Source organism: Canis aureus, chromosome 31 (assembly GCF_053574225.1).
Source record: "Canis aureus isolate CA01 chromosome 31, VMU_Caureus_v.1.0, whole genome shotgun sequence".
NCBI classification, from domain to species: Eukaryota; Metazoa; Chordata; class Mammalia; order Carnivora; family Canidae; genus Canis; species Canis aureus.
The window spans coordinates 19,140,693-19,160,871 of NC_135641.1; the positions used below are offsets into that span (position 1 = coordinate 19,140,693).

Sequence of the window (20,179 nt, forward strand, 5' to 3'; positions counted from 1 at the left end):
CAAATTTTTTGACGCACAGAGCAAAACATGTCAATGTTATTTGATTAGATATTAAAAGATAGAATTATTGCTTTTGCGTGTTCTTGGAAGATATTCTTAAAATCTTTAGAAAGTCAACATGGGTAACTGTAGCACATATCTCTAGTATATCATATCCTATCTCATTGGCCAACCTCTGATTTCAGCTTCAATTGGAACCAGACAGTTCAGTTCAAGTGCTTGCCTTTGGCTTTCTGTCTCAGGCTCCTCGCCATCTGGGAATTTTCTAGCTAAACCAAGGACAAGGAAGTGCAAGCTTTTATTGCCTCTGGGAGAACCCTCAGCCAGTTGATGAAGGCAACCCATGAATGTATCAGCCTCTCATCTTTGGGGCATTCTGATCAATTTTTAGGTAATTTGGTAAATCAAGTCCCTGTTTTCCACAGCTGCAAATTTGATACCAAACCTTTATATTCCTTCCCATCTAGCACTGTCCTTGTTCCTTCAGTCTAGCTTCCTTCACTCACCTACTAAATAAACCTTTACCCAAGTACTTGTCTCAGGCTCTGCTTATGGGGAAACCCAAAAGGCAGCAGTAATCTCCATATCGAGTCAACTACACAAATGGACCTGCCTTGTATAGATTTCATTTGTTCTTATTTGAAAGTAAGTGTTTTATGTGTTTTTAAATATTCAGCCAATTGCTGTTTACCTACTATGTGTTCAACACCATGCAAAGACTTGTGAGAGCACATTGGAAAAAAGCATGAGGTTTACACTCAGAAATTCTGGTTTCAGTCTTGACTTTACCATACACTATCTAATATTTGGCAAATAACTTAAATTCCCTAGCCCTTGCCTATAGAATAGGGAAAATTAAATCCCTTTTTCTGAGGAATGGGGCAAATATTGCCAATATTTCAATTAGTCATAATAGTAAGCACATGTAGTCTGCACTATAAAATATATTGCATAATTATAGAACATCATCGGGTGTTGGTGTTTCCCTCTTGTGAATGTTGTAAACACATTGAAACCATGGAGTGGATTTTATATTTTTCTAATTTTCAAAAATATTTTATAACAGCACTGGTACTAAATATGCATGTATTAGTCAATTAATACCTTATTGGTTGACATAAAAATATGAGATTATTGTCTGGAAGAGTGACACAGTTGAGGTGCTCACTTTTCATTTGAGTTACTTACTTATAGATATGTTTTCTAGGTACCTGATTTGTTTTTTTTTTTTAGGATTTTATTTATTTATTCATGAGAGAGAAAGAGAGAGGCAGAGACACAGACAGAGGGAGAAGCAGGCTCCATACAGGAAGTGTGATGTGGGACTCGATCCTGGGTCTCCAGGATCACACCCTGGGCTGAAGGCAGCGCTAAACTGCTGAAACACCTGGGCTGCCCTAGATATCTGATTTGTATGCTAAAAAATAGTATATTGTTAGTTTTGTAAGTACAAATGGTAATCCATTTGTGTAAGTGTGTGTATGTGTGTTTGTGAGTGAGAGAGAGAGGAAAGAAGGGAGAGAGAGAGAGAGAATATTAATTTATCAATTCAAGAATGGCTACTTACTTCTCAGCCCAAAACTTATTTTTTGGTGATTTAGGGGATCCTATTAAGGTGAGAGATGAATGCAACAGTAGCATGTAGAATAAACTTACTGCCAAGTGTCAAACCATGTCAAAAACCCATGGAAAGCAACTGAATTTTATTGATCTTCTCTAATGTTTACACTGTCATTTTCTGCTGTTAACTTTATTTCTTCCTTCTACTTTCTTTGGATTCTATTTTGTTAACTTTTTTTTTTTAGTTTTTTTCTCAAGTTTTAATTCAGATTCCAGTTGGTCAATACACAGTGCAATATTAATTTCAGGTATAGAATTTAGTGATTCATCATCTCCTATACACAACACCCAGGGCTCATCTCAACAAGTGCCTTGCCCAATATCCATTGCCCATCCAACCCATCCTCATGCCCGCCTCTTGTTTTTAACTTTTTGAGAGGATGCATAGCTCATTGGTTCTTAGTTTTTATTCCTTTTGAATATGTGCCTGTGAATCTCTAAATATTCCCCTAAGCATGACTCTAGCTGCATCACACATATTTTGGTATTTAATGATTTTATTATCCTCCAGATAAAATATTTTACATTCTTCAATATAGTCTCTTCACTGAGTCATGATTTACTTAAATCTATTTCTCAATTTCTAAATCAACAGAGATATTCTGGTAAAATTTTATTATTGGTTTCTAAATTAATTGCATTGTGACCCTAAAAAAATAGTTTGTATGATTTTAGTTCTTTAAAACTTGTAGAACTGTACCTGTGGGCCAGCCCACAAAATGATAAATTTTGAAATGTCCCAGGTGTGCTTAAAAACAATGTGTATGACATTATTTTATGCATGTTAATTAGTTCAAGTTTGTTATTTGTGTTATTCCACTGTCTCTTAACTGATTTTCTCTCTGCTAGCTTTTATTATAAAGAAAAGTGTGTTATAATCTTGCACTGTAACTGTGGGTTTGTCTATTATTTTTTATTGTCAATTGATACTTTTTGTTTTATTTATGTTTTAAAAGAATTTATTTATTTACTCATGAGAGACACAGAGAGAGATAGAGAGGCAGAGACACAGGCAGAGGGAGAAGCAGGCTCGATACAGGGAGCCCGATGTGGGACTCAATCTCGGGACTACAGGATCATGCCCTGGGCCGAAGGCAGGGGCTAAACCACTGAGACACCCAGGCGTCCCAATTGTTACTTTATTTTAAGGCTATGTTATTAGATACATACAAATATAGAATTGTTATAAAATATCCTCACTTTTTGCCTTTAATTCTACTTTATCTGACATTATAGTTACACAAATTTTATTTTAATTTTATATGTATTTTTGTATTTTTTATTTTTATAAAAGTTTGTAAAATTTTCACCTTTTTTACTTTCATTTTTTTTTTAATTTTATGCTTTTAATTCCAGTTAGTTAACGTACAGTGTTATATTAGTTTCAGGTGTATAAATTAGTGATTCAACACTTCCATACATCACCGTGTGCTCATCACAAGTTCTCCTTAATCCCCATTTAGCTCATCCTCCCATCCTCTCTAGTAACCATCAGTTTGTTCTCTATATTTAAGAATCTGTTTCTTGGTTTCTCTCTCCCTCTCTCTTATTTTTTTCTCTGTTTTATCTGTAGATTTTAAATATGTCTGATAAAAAGAATCTGATTTCAAATACAGTCTGATAATATTTGTCTTTATCTTTTCATTAGAATATTTAGCCTATTTATACTTAATGTAATTGTTGATCAAATTGAATTTAAATTTAGCATTCTATTATGAGCTTTCTATTTATTCTGCATACTTTGTTCTTTCTGCTGTTTGCTTAACTTCATTTGCTTGATAATTTATTATTTCATTTTCCTGCTATTTCTTCAAAAGCTATACACTCTTACTATTCTTTCCCTAGTTATTTTAGGGATTAGAGTGCATATTCTTGGCTTATCAAATATAGGATTAATTGGTTCTTTCAGACTGTGGCCACATAATGAAAGCTGATCAAAGACATTTACCTGCATTTTAATTAGAATGGTTAAATTCCATATATCTTCCATTTAAACATAAATACCATTATTTGGTGTATACTTTATTCATATTATATATATATGCACATATATATATTATAAGCCAAAAAAACCTACTTTTATGACTCTCTTGCATAACCAATAATTCTTTGGTTTAACTCACTTATTTAGCTATTGTAGCCACTCTTCGGAAATAGGACAATCCCTTACCCCAAATTTGCTTCAGTTAGGACTAATGATGCCACATCCATTAAAAAAAAAGGTTATGAAAGGTATATTATTTTCCTGATATAGCTGTCTGGGGAAAGCAGGGCAGATATCAACAGCTGGTCTCGAAAACCTGGGAGAGTAGGAAAAAGAGATTGGCTTAAGGTTTTTATGGTAGTTAGAGGGTGGGGTTGGGATGAGGGTTCCTGTGCATGAGTAGGAGCTTACCTGGTTTAAATCTTCCACTGGCACCAGAGGAGGAAGCAAGCACCTAGGCTTTTTTATTAGCATACTCAGATGGGAAGCAGAAGGGGAAGTGGGAGAATATTTAGCTTAAAAGCTTTTAGTGGTCAAATATCAAAACATAGAGTCAAACTCCTTATATTAACCTTTCTATTGCTCTTTATTACTTTCAATATTTCTTTTTTTAAAAAAAGGATTTTATGTATTTACTCATGAGAGAGAGAGAGAGAGAGAGAGAGAGGCAGGGACACAGGCAGAGGGAGAAGCAGGCTCCATGCAGGGAGCATGACGAGGGACTCTATCCCGGGTCTCCAGGATCCCACCCTGGGCTGAAGGCGGTGCTAAACCGCTGAGCCACCCCGGGATCCCCTACTTTCAATATTTGTAAGCTCCATCTGAGATCTTTTACATTCTGTCATTTCAGTCTGAAGAACATCCTTTAATGTTTATTTTAGCATGTCTGCTTCTGGGAAACTGCCTCATTTTGTTAATCTGAGGTTTTTTTCACCATCAATTTTAGAAGGTATGAGGATAACAGCTGTTTTATTTTAACACTTGGAAGAGATCATTTCACTGTTAGGTGAGGTTTGTTGTTTTTCCTGAATGGTAAGCTATTGGTCTAGTTGTCGTTCTTTTAAAACTGTCTTTCTATGACTCACTTTAAGATTTTTGTTTCCATTTTCAGGTTTTAGCAGTTTTATCATTTAATTCCTCAGTGCGGATTTCTTTTTCAGTTGTTCTACATGGGATTTGTGGTGCTTCTTGAATCAGTAGCTTGACATCTTTCTCTATTTTGGGGGGGGGTGGGTCTTAGCTATGACCATTTCAGAATTTTCTTCAGTCTGATTATATCTCCCCTTTCATCTTGCTTCAGGCTTATTATCTCTCACCTCTATACTTAGTACTACATTTAAATGCTAGACTTTCTTACTGTGTCCTCTATGTCTCTTACTGTCTCTTCTGTACTTTCCATTATTTCATTTCTACAGGCTTCACTGAGCATCTTCCAAGTAACTAAGTCTTTCTCTGGCTGGGTCAGATTTATTACACCCATCTGTTGAGTTTTTTATTTCAGTTCCTGTTTTCAGTTTTAGAGTTTTCTATTAATTTTTTCTTCTGTCAAAACAATCTGTCTTTTATCTTCTTGAGCATGGTAAACAGATTTACTTTAAAGTCTTTATTAAGATGTGCCTTTCTGAACCCCCTATCAAATAGTTCCTTTTGCTGTGGGTTTCTGCTGGGTTTTTCTCATACTATCTTGTTCCTTATGGGGCTATTTTTTATTATCTTCTTGGAATTACAGCTTTAAATTGTTAGTAGAAATAATGTGGTGTCTAAGAAATATTACTTCCTCTATAAAGACTTCTGAGGGCTTCTGTAAAACATCTTAGGACACAAGCATTCTTGGGTGTCTGAAGTCTCTAATAATATGGTATTACTTTAATTCTGTTTCAAGGATTAAGATAATCCAAGGCTGAACTAAAGAACTTATTTATTTCCTGTTTACTCTTTTCCTTGGGCTGTATCTCTTTGTCTCATCCTGAAACAGGAGTGTTCACTATGTCTACCCACCCTAGTGGGCTCTAGACTAAAATCTTCCTGTAACCTTATGAAGATGTCAGAGGTTCATTCAGCCTCTCAGTTGCTTATTCCAGAATCAGAAAATCCTATTAGGGGAAAAGTGGCCCTAAATTCCAGACTCACTTTTGACTGTTCCCTATCCTAGATCCTGGGCCAATAATTCTTCATTATATTGTTGGTTATACACTACCTTCAAGATAACTTTTAAGGAAATATTTTTCTCAGCTTTCTAGTTGTCTTTTGTGAGACTACTAGACCAAGTTACATACCAAATTCTGCCATTACAAGAAATGGAAGATAGTGGGTTGCATATTTTAATAATTTTAATAGATAATAGTTTATGTTAATTTATACCAGAAAGATTACTAGTAAATCCAACCAATTATTTCATAGATTCTATTGTTTAGGACAAATAAAAAATTTTTAGTCAATTTGAAGAAGAATACTTAGGAAACAATAGGTCACTGATAGCAAAATTATGAAATTGGAATGAAATTAATTATGTAAAACTACACCAGTAGGATTGTGAGATAGAGCCTAGAGAGATGTCCTGAGGCAATGATGCACGGGCAATGATAATTTCTTAGAGAGTGGCAGCAAGGGGAACTAGTATTCTCTAATGAGTAATTAAAGACAGAATACTAATCTAGGAAGTGATTAAGGGCAGATTACTAACCACAACTGGGCTTTGAATAATACCCTTATCTAATGCCTGAAGTTATTTTTTTTTGAGATTTTATTTATTTATTCATGAGAGACAGAGAGAGAGAAAGAGAGAGAGGCAGAGATACAGGCAGAGGCAGATGTGGGATGATTATCTTTTCCCAAGTTCAGAAATAGATACTTATGGAAGAGAACACCAAAACGTATGGAGGGACATGATGATTTAAGTGCCTTCTCTTTGGAATTCCTTTGGTCTTGATATTTTTCCGTATTTTATTGAGGTCTTCTATCTAGAATTCCAGATGTTGTTTTAGTGATTTATTTATTATAAGTTATACAAAGACTAAGTTTTCAGACAGTCCTAAGTCATTTTATTTTTATTTATTTATTTTTTAAAGGTTTTATTTATTTGAGAGAAACAGATGTAGTGAGAGACAGCATGAGCAGGGTGGAGAGGGAGAAACAGGCTTCCCGCTGCGCAGGGAGCCAGACACAGGACTCAATCCTAGGACCCTGAGATCATGGCCTGAGCTGAAGGCAGCCGCTTAACCCAACTGAGCCACCCAGGCATCCCCTAAGTCATTCTAATATATTAGATTTATAAATAAGAGAAATGTCAGCTTCATAAATGACTTCGATGCTATTGCTAATGACTTCAGTTAATTCAAGAGCTATGCAAACCAAAATGTTCAGTCTTAAAGAAAGAGATGCAGACCTTCCTAGAATTATTAAATTTCACTGATATTTTTTTCCAAGAAAGCCACTATGGCCCTAATTCATTTTTTTTTTTTTTAGATTTTATTTATTTATTTGAGAGAGAGCATATGAGAAAGCATGAGTGGGAAGGAAGGGGCAGAGGGAAAGGAGTCAAGGGAGGGGGAAGCAGGCTTCCCATTGAGCAAGGAGCCCAATGCAGGGCTCAATTCCAGGACCCCAAGATCCTGAGCCGAAGGCAGATGCTTAGCCAAATGAGTCACCCAGGTGTGTCTCATTTCTTGCTGGAGAAAATGTCTCTGTAACATTGAGTTGATAATTTTGTGGACATGGTACTGAAAAATAAGTATCTGTTTTTTTGAGAGTATGCTAATACTGTATAATCAAAAAATTAAGCCTTATTTCCTATCATTGGGTCTTCATAATAGATTATTGGTACTGTGGTTGGCCACACATTGCCACCATGGGTATATGAGTGTCGCATATCTGTAGCTAGACTTTACCTATGTCCAGTGATCTTCTCCAGGTGTATATCTAGGGCTTTTTTATGTTATACATATAGTACTGAAATAACTTTAATTTTACTTTTGACTACATAATTTTTCTTAAAGCCAGAAAATAATATGTAATTTTCAGACATAAACCACCTATTTATTTTGCCACTTTCACTGGAAATCCTGATGTTAGAAAATTTAGGTAAAGAGACCTATTCTTTAATTTTGAACTAGAGAACTACAGAGTTTACAGGTGACTTCTGTATTAAACTCAGGATTAAAAAGAGGAGTCAGTAAGAAAAGTACCAAATAAATCCTCACCATTTGAAAAAAAAAAAGAATAAGAATTCTCTGCTCTTAACTTATATTCTTTGTTTTGATCCAACCAATTTGTTTTTGTAGATGTACATTCTTATTCACTACAATCTTTGGGAATAGTTTGCATCAAAGCCTTGTCTATCCTAGTGGCCTATGAATAATTTTAATATATTTTTAAAAATCTATGGAAGTTGTATCATAGGAAATAACAAAATAGGAAAAAAAGACAAGCAGCAAAGCCAAAAGTTGATTATTTGAAAAAATTAGTAAAACTGATATGCCTCCATGAAGGTTGTTCAAGAGAAAACAAAATGGGAAGATAAAAAATAAAATATTTGCATTGAAAAGAAGATATTACTATAGGTAGAACACAAATTAAAAGTAAGAGAATATTATGAATGACTTTATTCCAGTAAATTTGGAAATTTGAGATAGTTTACACATGCAATTTGTAAATGAGAAATACAACTATAAACGTCTCTGAGATATCCACCTGATTGGCAGTTGTGTCAAAATGTCTGACAATACCAAATGTTTCAGGTGTGTGGAATGGTAAGAACTCTTACATATTTTTTGGCGGAAGTATAAATTGGTATAATTACTTTAGAAAAGAAATTCATTAATGAATACATTTGAAGATCTATAAGCCCTATGCCCCCCAAATTTCACTCCTTGTATATATCCAGAAAACATTCTCATGTATGCATTGGAAGACATGTAAAAGGTTTTTTTTTTTTTTGTAAAAGGGTTTTTAAAAGCATTGTGTAAACTAGGAAAGATGAACACTGGAAACAGATGTAATGGATAGATAAATTTTATTTACAATGGAACACTATAGCACTGATGAGTGAACAACACTAGACATATTACCATGGATGAAATCTACATATAAAATCTTGAACTTCAAAAAGGATACATAGTTTATGATTTTCTTTATATAGAGTTCAAAAATATGCAAAATGAAGCAATATATTCAAGAATGTGGTACATTGTATTATTTATTCAAAATATTCACTATCTTATCATTGTTGTGCATTTTATTTTTTACAACACTGATGTCAGTCAGTCACATAACTTACTTTTGAAATTGAATGTGAGCAGAAGTGATGCATGCCACTTTGGAGAGTAAACTTTAAGAATCATCATGTGGTTCTGCCGTCACCCTCTTCCATCTGCCACAGGCATAGCATGTCCCAGATAGGGTCTGTTCTCTTCATCCTGGAAGCATACCAAGGGAATAAAGCTTCAGCCAACCTACAGTCAATGTAGTACTCTGTAATCTGAGTAAAAAATTCTTCTTTGTTTTTGTAAGCCATAGAGATTGTTACCTTACAGTAGATGTTGACATAACAAAAAATACGTCCCACTAGCTGTTGTAGACTGGGGGTAGCAGGATTAGAGACAAGAAGGATGGCAACTCGTTATGCAGTGGGAAAACATTTAATGACACTACAGTGACAACGGCTTAAAAAGCAGATAATATACTGAATGATTTTGTGACATTAGGCTAAGACATTGTGAAACAATATTACTAGCAACTCCTAGTTGCCATTGGCTGCATTTGACATGGTGGTACAAAAAAAGAAGTGAGATCACAAAAGGATTGGCCAATATATAAACCAAGATGAAAAGAAATGAAAGCAAGCAAGCTGGGGAATTAGAGGGTTGGAAGATGCAACTTATTCTCATAACCAAAAGTAAAGTTGAGAATACCTACCTCTGAGTGACAAAAACTGATTAAAACTCAGTTCTTGGGAGTCATAGACCAAATCAAAGATACCCAGGGGTGCCTTTTGTTGAATTGATTATGGCAATAGCTAGTAAATCTTTTCAGGTGCACAAATGGCTTAAAAGAGCCTAAGCATATTGCCCCCCCCCCCCAAGTAGAAGTCTGATAGCTAAATAACAACAACAAATCCTCTGTGTAAATCTACAGGGAGAGAAGCATGTCCTGAAAAAAATTGCTAATGTTGCTGTCGGTACAAAAAGCTGATGAAGTTGTTGAGAAATTCATACTGCCAAAATAGCCATCAGCCATTGTGTCTATTCTAAGAGCAAGAAGAAAATTGTCATCCCCGAGAGCGCGTATTTTCCGTGCCCTTTTCAAATGTGGTCCAATGAGGATAAGAGATAAGGAAAACTACCTAGACGGTAGAGTCAAGAGTTGTCTAGAAGCATAGGCAGGGAAGCTAGACACAGTGCAGAATGAGCCTAATCAAGAGACATTTCTTCCCACATTGGTGGATGGTCTTATAACAATTATACCCAGTACTCAGAATTGCTATGTTCAGCAGAATTAACATGGGTCCACAAATGAAGAGGAGCTGTGTCTGGATCTGATGTTAAGGTGATCACAAAATCCTGGATCTAGAATCTGGTGATGTGGTGGGATACATCATCTAATGTTTTCCTTGGGGACGGGGAGAGTGTATTATTACATGAAACAGTGAGATGAATATTTGTGACCAAGAGAGCAGACTGTGATCAATTTTACTCTTGTTTTTCACTATCATTTCCTATAAGTGGATTATGCATCTCTGTCCTTTGCCATATATTTATTTTGTTGTGTATCTCTCTGGGATACCCCTTCTTACTGATAACAGGTTTGGCCAGTGAAACATGATGGAATTGATATGTGCCATTTTCTAGAAGTTTTAAGAGCCGTCACATGGTTTTGCTGCTGCTCCTTTTCCTTTACTTTGAGACTGAGACAGATACTACTACTTTAGCCTGGGTCCTGAAGTGAAAAAGATGTGGAACAGAGCCAAAGTTAACTCATAGGCACACAGTCAACCAGCACCAAATGTATACTTGAGCAAAAAAATTAACATTTCTTTGTATGAGTTACTACTGTAGCATAATTTAGCAAAGCATTAATATAGGGATATACATAAGGGAGAAAAATTGAAAGGAAAATGAGAGAATTTTAAGCAGAAAATTTGGGGCAATGATTCTCTTTAGTGGAGAGACAGGAGGGTTCATATATGAACATTGTATCTTTTTTTTTCACTTTGCAAATACAATAGGTATATAGATGGGTAGAACACATTGTATGGTACATATACATGTGTGAGCACATATACAAAAACATATGTACCTGTGCATATTCTATATGCAAATATACTTATATCTGTATCTATATATACATTCTGTTGTTTGTAAGAAACTTTTCATAACTATAAAGTGGGGAAAGCATATTAAATTTATGAAATAATAAATTAACACCTGCTTTGACCCATGCTTCTTCCTAAAACCACACTAGAATAACAGTAGAACTATATAAATAGATAAAATTGCCAAAATAAGGGAGCCTGGTTGGCTCAATTGATTAAGCATCTGACTCTTGATTTCTACTCAGGTCATGATCTCAGAGTCATGGGATTGAGCCTCCAGTTGGGCTCTGCACTCAGCGCAGAGTTTGCTTATCCCCCTCCCTCCCCCTCTGCTCCTCCCTCCCCCCCTGCACTCTCTCGGTCTCAAATAAATAAATAAAATATTTTTTTTTAAAAATTGGCAAAACAACACAAAGACGAGAGGAGAAACAGCAACAACATTTTGACTTAGATCAGAGAGAGCTGAAGCCTAGACTAGTACCCTGAGAAGCCCCATCTCCAAATGTTTCAAATCAAATTACTCCAGAAAAGATCACAACTGTAGGCAATGTGTCCCTCTAAAGATGGTGTTGAGTTAATGCTGATAACTGGAGTCATCTTAAAATTCTATAATTCACAGTTGGACTCCCAGATCCACTCCTCTACAAGCAGCTGAATTACTTACTCTCTACTTGCAGAAGACTGGGGGTTTAATTTTGAAGATGCAGAACCTCAGGACATCAGGCAAAGCTGATCCAGAAAAGACCACATTTAAAACCGGGAGATCAAATAACAATCCACAGTAAAAAAATATTCCACCAGGTTTTCCATTTTCAGTGCCAGAATGACTCTGAAAGAATAAGCAGTTAATGTTACAAAGAGATTAAAATGATTATTCTTCTAGAGCTGTTACAACTCCTAAAATGTGGGTATGTGGGAAATCCCGAGTCATTCAAAAAAATGTTCTTTGAGGAGCTGCCAACTGGCAAGAATCGTCCTAAGCAGAAGAGATACAAGAAAGAAAATGTCCCTTGCTCTCTCAAGAGGTGAGTGTTTGATGGTCTGAGGAGACATTAAACAAATACTTATATGAATAATTAATAAATGACAATGATGAAAAGTGTTTCATTGGTGACCAACCATTCTGGTGAATATTTTGTACATGAAGAAATACATAACTGTTCTGACATGGATGTCAGCTAATCAAAATGGACACCAGTGGTGGACAGTTCCAGTATCTCCCAGCTAAAGAGCATTGCTGAATATATTAAGTGATGTAGCCTTTCACACAAAGTTTGGTTATCCCACATTTATTATTAAAATCACCAAAATAAAAGGAAAATTCTGACGGAGCATACTTGTCTAAAGATCATACTGAGATTAAAAACGGTGATCTGTAATGCATTCTTGAGGTCAGGTGATATGTCATCTTACTTAAACACAATGAATTCAGCTGATTTTCCACACGGATCTCAGTAGGAATAATCGTCAAACCCTGGGTGATTAGATGACCGAATAACTCCACGATGCTCATTGTATTTTTACATGAGGTTAAAATTATTATTTTAGGGGACAGGGATCAGAGTCAGCGGTCAGGGAAATGTCGAATTCTGCTTTTTGAGATGACAATATTAAGACCTGGAGCTAATACAGAAGTTACTTTTTTTTTCCCCTTCCCTTCTCTATAGCATCTGGGGTCTTAAATTTGGATTATGGAAGTCAGAAAGGGTAGGAGTCTAAAGGGTTTAAAGAAATCACCTATGGAGTGGAGGTTAAAAAAGAGTCCTCTTGATGTGTTTTGAATTCTTCGAGAGTATCTAAGCAGCCTTTTTTCTTGCCTCACTCTGCTCTTTCTGCTTGCCTCACGCTCTTTCTCTCTCCTATCCCCCATTCCAAACTTCAAGGTGACCTCCTCCTTGTGGTGGGTAAATGATAGATGAGAGAGACCACCCGGCTGGGCCTACCACACTGCAAGTGCCACCCCGGGTCCAGTAGGGTTCAGAGAGGCCCCCCCATTTAGAACGCTTTGTATTTTTTGTTACACTGTTCTCCCAGCACTGGATAAAAAACATAGCATGAACAATAGAGCTGTGTGAGATTTAAAATATCTGAATACATAATAATTTCACCCAGCTTTCAGAAAAAACTAAAATGTAAATAACAAAAACCACTCCTCAGAATGTGTGAACCTAAATTTTCGGTCACTTTGGAAGCATTTTCTTCTTTTCCTAGTTTTTCATTATCTAGGCCAGTTGGCAATAAAACAGCATTTAATTATACATAACGTGAGAACTCTGGTGAGAGAATATGGGTTGTGATCTAGTCAGAACTACTTTGAGGCCAGAAATTGTTCATTCTTGATGCCTTCATTCTTATCTGCTTTCCCCCTATTTATTTTGTACTTTTATTTTTCCCTGAAGTTTTTCTTCACTTTTTTTTTTTTTTTTTTTTTTGTATATGGCCTTCATTTTCTGTTCCTTTTCATTATTTTCTCTTTTAAAAGTCCCACCTTTACTGAAGTACAAGTGGTTTCCTTGCAGGAAAAAAAGATAGAAAGAAAACTATTTTGTTCAGGAAATAATTACTTAAAATTGGCAAGGTTTTTTTTTTGTTTGGGTTTGTGTGTGTGTGTGTGTGTGTGTGTGTGTGTGTGTGTGTGTTTGCAGTGATGTAAATTGTAGTCACATTAATGAGATCACGTTTTATAGTGAAAGGTACTTTCAGGAAAGAGATGATAAAAACATGCTCCATTTAAACCTGAAGCTTCTGCTGGAAGTACATTGTGGGCTTCATTTGAATAAAATTTATCCTGTGAATCTGTTGCTTCTTATGGATTTTGAGAAAGTACCCTGTTCTTCCTGTCAGTGGCAGGCAGCATCTCTTTAATTTTATTTCCAATAATATTGCAGTACTCCAGTACTCATTTTAAAGATAGATGGATTTTTTTTCTCTCATAAAGAAGAACATTGTGGGGGAAAAAACGCTGGATGTGATTTCAAAAAATGTCAAAATATGTCAAACGCAGATACCACTCAAGGGTTTCATTAACTGAAGCTTTGGTGATAAGTGTCATCTTGTCAAAGACCCACCCATCTCTTCCAATACATTACCAAATGTACTAATTTCCTTGCCGAGCTTGATGTTTATTGTATAGCTGAAATTGAAAATGGTCGGTAATGGAGTGAGCTTCAATCCAAGACCAATTCTGAATCTAAATTACTTGCTTCTTTCAATAGCATCGACAGAGGAGAGCTTTATGCACCTTGTACCTAATCAACCCTTACTGTGACCCTAAATTCAGCAGTCTTCAGAGATTAATAATAAAATCCTCAGTTCAAACAATTATTTGCCCTGAACAAGTTGCCCATTTCTTATGCTGGGAATGAAAGAATGTGACATTATTTTTTAAAAGCTCTGCATGTTGTGGCCCACCATTTATTTTTGATCTCTGACCCGCCCCCCCCCCCCTTGCAGCCTGATTGCAAATCCCACATGCTTACTTGAATATTTTTTGGGGGGTGGGAGGGAATTGTGAAGAGATTTCTTTGTTAGCATTTTAATATGCCTGTTCTCATTTCATATCTCTTCATGGTTCTGGTTTTCACAAAATAAATGAGATATATTTTATCATATATATTTCTAAAGTTTTTAATATATAGCTCTATTGACTGTGGAAAGCATGACCTAATTTTGGCTTTGTACAGAACTACTTTGAGTCTCTAAAAAATAAACTCGCTGAAAAAATCAAGTATATCTCTACTTTCTCAAAGAATCAGATTCAGAAAATGTCTTATAGAGACTCAACCGTAACTAATCTTTTAATCAATTGTTTTTCTTACTCAAATTTATTTGGCGGCATAGTTTATAGCTCTTGAGTGAGATTAGCTGAGCAATATCAAATTCTTTTACTCATATTTACAATGAAAAATATTTCTTTATATTTATTGCCAGACTTTGTTGGTAGTGGTTTGTTTGGTTTTTGTTTTGTTTTGTTTTGTTTTGTTTGGTATCTTCAACTTCCTTGTGTCCAATTAGTATTCATTAGTGTGGTTATGATAATAGAAAAGCTCAATCTATTGAGCTTTTCATAACATTAGGGGGCTGGGGGAAAGTTTTGAAACAAAACAGTAAAGGAAATATTTGGACACCCTAAATGGCTCCTTTGATTCATCAGTGAGAGTCAGTCTTCTGTCCAGGAGCCTGCTGGGGGAGGGAAGAGACCCATGGTGCATTGTCGCCCTAGAAACTCTGCCTGACATTTGACATTGTCAACATTTCCTCTGGCTGTCTGCTTTTGGAGGGAAATCCTCCCCGAGGACTGCCCCGCTTGACAGAATGAGTGTCTCCAGAAGATTCTCCTATCTTTTGAATGCATTTCTTATGCCCAACAGCAATAATGGCCATCTAAGTATTGATTATATAATATGTCTGCTGAGGTGGCAAGTTACATTATTGTTGAAAGAGCTGAGAGGATGAGAAACTAGGTTATCTATAAACTCTCTCAGCCATGGAACATTTCTTCTAGTGAGAGTCAATATACAAAGCTATCCTTGGACCTTATTTTACCTTATTCTGTGATTCCAATTGATGGATAATGCAATGAGATGGCCAGCATGTTCCAAGTTCTTTGAAAATAGCCTCATGTTTACCATGGAATGGACATAATTTGTTCATCACCACAAGGGGACAGTAGTCTTATGAAGGTCCAATACATGAGGAAGGCTAGGAATTGCCCAGGATGGTGCCCTATCAGGGCACCCAGATGCTAATTAACAGCAGTGAATTGGTTAAGTAGACTTTGAAAAGCAGTCAGGACATAATCTAATACTTTTTCTTTCATCCAAAAAAATACAATAGATGGTATATAGTAAGTCTGCTGTGTATAGTAACAGCAATAAGGACACTGAGCTTTTATTATAAACTGAATTACATCCCCTGTGTGGGGACACTAGAGAGCCTATCGTATAGTAAGAATTCAGCTGAGATCACAAGCTTGCCTCACCTAAACCTTCTGTGATGTGATGAGAATGACTTTTGGTTACCGAACATCAAAGAGGGGCTAGCAGGCTAAACAGTGATTGATCCATTCTCCTCTTTCAAGTCCTCTCTTCAAAAATAGCTTTAAAGCAATCATCTAATAAGTGTCAGAATAGAAGATAGAAAATGTTAGTACAAGTGCTAGGCATATGTCTACACTAGCTAAATTTTCTGCAAGATGTTCAATGACTGAATAAGGTTTCTAGAGTAAATGCTATCATCTCATAAGAGGCAGGAAGTATTAAATGGGCTGGCATTGACATGGAAACAATGCTGAGATTTAAAGTGATTTAAGGTAAAATACTGTGATTTGCTTGACTAGCAGAGAATTCTGTTAAGAAAATTTGGAATAGGGACACCTTAATGGCTCAGTGGTTGAGCATTTGTCTTCGGCTCAGGTCATGACCCCCGGGGTCCTGGGATCCAACCCTGCATCAGGCCCCCTGTCTGCTTCTCCCTCTGCCTATGTCTCTACCTCTCTTTCTATGTCTCTCATGAATAGATAAATAAAATCTTTTAAAATTTTGGAATAATTTTATTTATATATAAAATCTGGAATAGGGCTTGCACACAGAGGGAATAGTATTTTCACAATATTCATTCACAGAACCACATTTATTAAGTTTCCTTCTAAGATGAAAGCTGAGTTCAGGTGACCAAACATGTGAGTGACCCAATGTGGGGGTCAATAGATCTGCTCACAAATATTTTTATTCTCTTCTTTGTCCTTGCTTCCCTGAAGTTAGATTTGGCCATATGATTTGCTTTGAATGAAATAGGAAATGAGGAGACTTGTGTCACATCCAGATGGAAGCTCTAAGAGCTAGTGGAGGATTTGTTACATTCTTGTCTCCCTATCTTGATGATTAAGGAAGCATGAGTCAAAATGAAGCCTCCAGGATCTCTGAGTCATTATTATGGGCAGACCTTCCTGGTGACTTGCACTGGACATGCAGAATGAGCAAGAAATAAACCTGCATTATGTGAAGCCACTGAGATTCAGGGGTGTTTATTACCACATCATAACCCAGCCTATCCAGACATATCCAGTGACACTAAGTAACTTAACAGTTCCATTAGGTCTCTGAGTAATGCAAGATGGTATATAGTAGGGCAGCATCCTGGATCAGATGCCCTCATTTTATATGGGCAACAAATATTTATTAAGTATATATACTATGTGCCTGACAGAGTATGTGGGGGCACTAGATCATTGCTGAATGTGGTTTGATGTGTTACCCTTTGTTACCTCTTTGCTGAATCCCTGAGGAGCAGGCAAGTAATAAGCTGTAAAGTATTCACTGCTTTAACATAACTTACAAAGATAAAAAATAATCTAAGATTAGAGATGTCTTGACTTTTTTTTTTAAATGAATGACATTGTTTCAGATGACAATGAACTGGAGGGAAAAAAATGAACTCACTTCAGAAAATCCTGAGATTTCTTGTATTGTCCAAAAATCTGTAATTCTTAACCTCTACAATTCAGCCATTCCCCAACCACATCAGGCACTTCCTGGTTTGTACTCTTCTTTAGGCTGTGCTCTATCTTGAACACTCTTCTTAGATCCTTCTTATCTTTCAAAGATGTGCTCAAATGTCTTTCCTTTCATGAAATTGTGTTTTCTCCACCTCCCCACAGCATCAGGTATATACCTCTATTTAGCACCTATTTCAGTCTGCTTTACATTATGATTATTGTTTACATGGTATAACTTCCTGCTATAACACTCAATCCCCCCCTCCCCATAAAGGCTGTACATTCATTGTGAGTAAAGACTTTTGTTTTATCCTGCTTTATGTATCTCCAATCTGACTCCCCTCTCCACAGCTCAATACATGTTAATTGATATTTGAATTGATTTGAGAGATTTGTTTGGGTGTGAACATGGATTTCTTAAAACAGATTGCAACTGCCCTGGTTTGGAATATTGAAGAAACAAAGAAAGCCTTTCAGCTCTAAGAAGGGCGGTTGTAAAGCTGATACTTTTGGCTACTCTTGGGGGAATTAGTTCTTTTTTGGCCAAGGACCAAAGCCTGCCTCCTGAACACCCATCACACTTAGCTAATTTCCATTCTCCCCAGGGACCAAGACAGAAAGACAAAAGAGGAAGGAAGTAGGCATTTCAGAAGAAATGAAACCCACCCACAAAGCGCTAGTTGAAAGGGAGAAATGAGGAGGGTAGGAGGGAGTTGGTGTTTAAAAAAAAAAGCAAAGAAAAAAAATGAATGCAGAATATAAATTGCATTTCATTATTCATCTTCTCTGCATCATACCAATAACTCTCTTGACTTACTATCTCTCCCCGGGTAAGTCCTGGCTGCTCAAAGCTTGTTGCTACTAGAGCAGTGATCAGAAGCCCCCAGTATTCGTGCCAAAGATGCCAAGCCACTATGTTCTTCTTCTCTCTCCCCTCCCATTTCCCCTTCCTCACTTGACCCTAGCATAGCCAGCTAGGACACCTGCTCTTTCCTGAAAGTTTACCCCATAAGTAATAAATATGAGAGAGAAGCATGTGGTTTTTGTCTCCTGGGTTATTAGCCACTTTAACTCTACACCATTCAGTTTCTCTCCTGTCATTCTTCAGCAATTGAGAAAACCAATGACTTTGGCTTCAAAGAGATGGAGGATTGAATCCTAGTTCTCCCTCAAATTTGCCTTAAGTGCCTCCGAATGTTACTCAACTGTTTGCCTGTTTTCTAATTTTATAAAATAGTTAAGTATGCCTGTGTAAAGTGATTGTTTTAAGGATATGAGATAGGGTTGTAAAGTCACATAGTTAGCAGTCAGTAAATCTTACTATTGTTATTGCTAATAAATATTTTTCTCCTCTCCATTGTAATGATCTTGGTTGTGGCCTGATGATCTCATGTCTAATATCATGTTATCTTTCTAAAAATAGAGATCCAGAGAGTGGCACCTTCACAAGACCCATTCATTCCACACCTCCAAAACTATTAAAAACTTTCCAATCATTCATTGGGGTCTATAAAGAAAACCTTAACCCAGTTTATCTCATGAAGGCTGAAGCAGTCTGGCATCTGTATCCAGTCACATTGCCCATTGTTCCTCTAGTTTTAACTGAGAGAAATTGTTTCTCTAAGGAATCCCAAAGAGTGACACCTCTCAAGGTCCAGGTAATAGTCCACCTCCCATGTTAAAATTGGATTTGGCCTGTGACTTGCTTTAACCACCAGGAAGTCAGTACATGTGACTGAAGCTGAAGCCTGATAAGTGTTTATACACTGGGGCTTCCCTTCTTGAAACTCTGCTGGTATCATATGAAGAAGTACAGTCTATCCAGCCTCTTAAGAATGAATGACTTCTTAGAGTTGCCCAGCTATCCTGGACATCTCAGCTGAGTCTAACCCAAGCCAATGCAGCTACATGAGTGCACCTGGCCAAAGCTTGCAGAAGAGAAACTATCCAGCCAACCCACACAATTATGAGAAATGTTAAAGCATTGTTATTTGAAGCCCTGTTTCAGAATAGTTTGTTACACACCAATAGATAACTGATACAGTGCTTTTTTTCTCCCAAAATAATGAGCAACTATAGTTCTGTGAAAACATCATTTTTTGCCACACATCACATTCCTTTGAAAGTGCTATTTCTTCTTGAGCTTGTAATACTCTTCCTCCTTGTCTATTACTCTTTGTATCCCAGTTTATGCAGTGGAAGCTGGCATATACTAAGTGCTCAATAAAGAATGAATGAGTATACTTAAAATGTCAAAGTATGCCACAAAGCCTTCAAAGGTATACATTACAAACACCATTGTTCCTTTTTTTTTTTTTAACACCATTGTTCTGATTGGAAGTCTAGATAGATAGAAATGCATGCATGTTGCTGCTTTTATGAAAGACACTAATGGTTTACATGCAACTACATACTCTCATTCAGAGATACTGCAGAAAATGTCTTGGCTTAAAAAGAGATTTAAGTTTTAATAAAAATATAACAAGTTCTTTCACTACTTAGTTAGCAACTTAAAAATTACAATATCCAGAGCTAGCAAAAGTATCCAGTAGCCCTCATACATTACTGGTACCAGGAAAAATCAAGGTGAAATTTGAGAGATAAATTCTGGTACATATTAAGAGCCATAAAAAATACAGGTTTTCTTTGATCTAATAATTCCAATTCTGACAGCCTAACTCATAGAAATATTCCAAAATATAGAAAAATAGGCACAAGAACATTGAATATGGCATTATTTCTTTTGAAAAGTATAAATAAGTTGGACTCC

At 36.3% G+C, this 20,179-nt stretch overlaps 1 protein-coding gene across 30 annotated transcripts in view; it reads left to right on the forward strand.

Moving 5' to 3' along the window:
- Nucleotides 1-20,179, forward strand: part of LOC144302453 (uncharacterized) — a 696,165-nt gene that overhangs the window by 355,502 nt on the left and 320,484 nt on the right. Inside the window, exon 5 of one of the 30 annotated variants that reach the window (XM_077879788.1) lies at nucleotides 11,533-12,308. The exons of the other annotated variants lie outside the window; for them this stretch is intronic. The gene's annotated coding sequence lies outside the window, so the exon portion shown is untranslated. Of the gene's footprint in view, nucleotides 1-11,532; nucleotides 12,309-20,179 lie in introns of those variants that run through there. 30 annotated transcript variants of the gene reach the window in all.